Here is a 3062-nt window from a genome sequence, read left to right as displayed (position 1 = left end):
AGAATAGGCTGAGAAGTATTCCCTCCTGCTTTATTTTTTGGGAGAGCTTGTGAAGGATTGTTGTTAATTCTTCTTTAAACATTTGGTAGAATTCACCAGTGAATTCTAGGCCTGGGCTTCTCTCTCTCTCTCTCTCTCTCTCTCTCTCTCTCTGTGTGTGTGTGTGTGTGTGTGTGTGTAGAGGAAGGTTTTTGATTACTAATTCAATTTGCTTACTTGTTATAGGTATCCCCTTCCCCTTCCACTTTCCCTCCCCTCCCCCTCCCCCTCCTCCTCCTCCTCTTCCTTCTTTCTTCTTCTTTTTTTGAAACAGAGTCTTGCTCTGTTACCCAGGCTGGAGTGCAGTGGCGCAGTCTCAGCTCACTGCAACCTCCACCTCCTGGGTTCAAGAGATTTTCTTGGCCTGGCACGGTGGCTCACACCTGTAATCCCAGCACTTTGGGAGGCCGAGGAGGGTAGATCACCTAAGGTAGAGAGTTCGAGACCAGCCTGACCAACATGGTGAAACCCCGTCTCTACTAAAAATACAAAAAATTAGCTCGTTGTGGTGGCAGGCACCTGTAATCCCAGCTACTTGGGAGGCTGGGGCAGGAGAATCGCTTGAACCCAGGAGGCAGAGGTTGCAGTGAGTCAAGATTCTGCCATTGTACTCCAGCCTGGGCAACAAGAAGGAAACTCCATCTCAAAAATAAATACACAAATAGTCCATTTTCAAGGTATGATAAATCTGAGTACTGGCAGCCAGCCTGCAGATGTAACAAACCTGATGGCTCATGCACCTAGAAGGTCACGATAAATGAACAGAATGTAGAGAAGGGGTCAGCCCATAAAAGGGAAGAAAGTTTCATGATTGGGAAATTGAAACTTTAGCAGGGAAGGGGACCTGGGTCTGACCTTAAAGGCGGATAATGAAACTTAGGTGACATCCAGGAAGATTGTAACCCCATAGTATTAGACCAATGAGCAACTTGGGGAGGGACCGCGTGCTAGAAGATCAATTACCTGCTGTAGCTGCCCTGGCCATGCCTGCCTACCAGACACCCCATCTTGCAAGACTGCCATTAAACATCTCACTTCCGCCGTTCTTCGTGTCTCCGAGTCCATTCTTTGGGTTTGAAGGAGTGAATATGTGTTTCCTCACACATGATTAGGTTTTCACTAGCATGTGTGAGAGTGCCTCCCTCAAAATGTGTTACATCAGGATGTTACCCATCTGACATGAAATACAGAAAAATAAAATAAAATAAGAAATCAAAATATAAGCCTATTAAAAGTTAGAAAGGTGATGGATAGAATAATTTAAGTACTGTAATAATATAAATATCAACCATTAAGAGAGGGGGAAAACTCAAGAAAGGATTCAAGAAGAAGTAGAAAATCTGGCTGGTCACGGAGGCGCAAGCCTGTAATCCCAGCACTTTGGGAGGCCGAGGTAGGCAGATTGCTGGAGGTCTCCCAAAGTGCTGAGATTACAGGCATTAGCCACCATACCTGACCAAAAATGGACCATTTAAAATGTTTTCTCACATCATGCTAATGAACTGCAAAAGGATCTATTTTGATTTCTTATATATACACTTTCCACAATTTCACTTGATCCTCCACTTTGTCAGACAAAGATATTTACACCCCATTTTTCCTCCTCTCCTCATCATAACATCTATCAGTTTCACTTTTTAACTTTTTCACGTGTTAGTACTTGTTAACATTTGCATTCTGTCTTGCCAACACAACCAAGTCTTGGGTGCGATGTCTGCAGCTTGACTTTAAAAGTCAGAAACCCATGAACGGCTTCCCATCATGATGCCATTCTCAGGAGTGTTTGTTGCCTGGCCTGGTAGTGAGCTCTACACTATTTTTCCAAACGTGAAAAAAAATCTGTCATATTCCACCAATTGCTTAACATTATGATACATTTCATTTGCTTCATTTGCAGGCCATTATTTCTTGTATATGCTTGTTTTTCCTGAGTGTCTAATTGCCTTTCTTTTCCGTTTTTTCTTGCACGACTTGTGTTAATCCTTTTCTTAATTATTTTTTAAGCTCTCAATTATTCCATCTATTCTATTAAATCTCCTTTTTTTCACCAGAGATCTTTCTCTGAGCACACTCTGCCTTCCTGATCTAAACTGGATGGATGGTTGCTCACTAGGTTTTTTTTTTTTTTTTTTTTTTTGAGACGGAGTCTCGCTCTGTCACCCAGGCTAGAGTGCAGTGGCCTGACCTCAGCTTACTGCAAGCTCCACCTCCCGGGTTCACGCCATTCTCCTGCCTCAGCTTCCCGAGTAGCTGGGACTACAGGCGCCCGCCACCACACCTGGCTACTTTTTTATATTTTTAGTAGAGATGGGGTTTCACCGTGTTAGCCAGGATGGTCTTGATCTCCGGACCTCGTGATCCGCCCACCTCAGCCTTCCAAAGTGCTGGGATTACAGGCGTGAGCCACCATGCCTGGCCCTTTTTTTTTTCCTTTCTTGAGACGGGGTCTGGCTCTGTCTCCCAGGCTGGAATGCAATGGTATGGTCACTGCTTACCACAGCCTCAACCTCCTTGGACTCAAGCAATCCTCCTGACTCAGCCTCCTGTGTAACTGGGACTACAGGCTCACGCCACTGCACATGGCTAATTTTCGCATTTTAATTTTTAGTAGAGACAAGGTCTGGCTATGTTGCCCAAGCTGGTCTCAAATTCCTGAGCTCAAGCAATCCTCCCGCCTTAGCTTCCAAAAGTTCTGGGATTACAGGCGTGAGCCACCACACCTGGCCGCCAGCAGCTTTTTGAAAGCAATTTTCCCTCTGTCTTCTCTTATCCCCAGTCCTTACTCTCTCCTCAGGCAGGTCATCTCAGCTCCCCTCAACTCCAGTTTTTCCCTCTTTCCTGGTTATTCCCTGTCTGAATCATTTCTTCTTCTGATTTTTACTCCTGTCGTTATGGAATTTTGCCTTACCTCAGTTTTCCCATCTCTGAAAGTAGCCTAGATGTTTCCAGAATATAACTTCAGCAGAATTTGGAAGAAGGTGATGGGCTCATATTGAAAATGTGCCTCAGAATGCCCGGAATGT

General features: G+C 44.7%; 1 pseudogene; it reads left to right on the top strand.

Moving 5' to 3' along the window:
• Nucleotides 1-1102: 1102 nt before the first annotated feature.
• Nucleotides 1103-1219, top strand: LOC115892605 (annotated as a pseudogene).
• The last annotated feature ends 1843 nt before the right edge of the window (nt 1220-3062 follow it).

The sequence above is a fragment of the Rhinopithecus roxellana genome, chromosome 12 (assembly GCF_007565055.1).
Source record: "Rhinopithecus roxellana isolate Shanxi Qingling chromosome 12, ASM756505v1, whole genome shotgun sequence".
Classification (NCBI taxonomy): domain Eukaryota; kingdom Metazoa; phylum Chordata; class Mammalia; order Primates; family Cercopithecidae; genus Rhinopithecus; species Rhinopithecus roxellana.
Note: the sequence above shows the minus strand (reverse complement) of the source record. Positions and strands in the feature narration are given on the sequence as shown.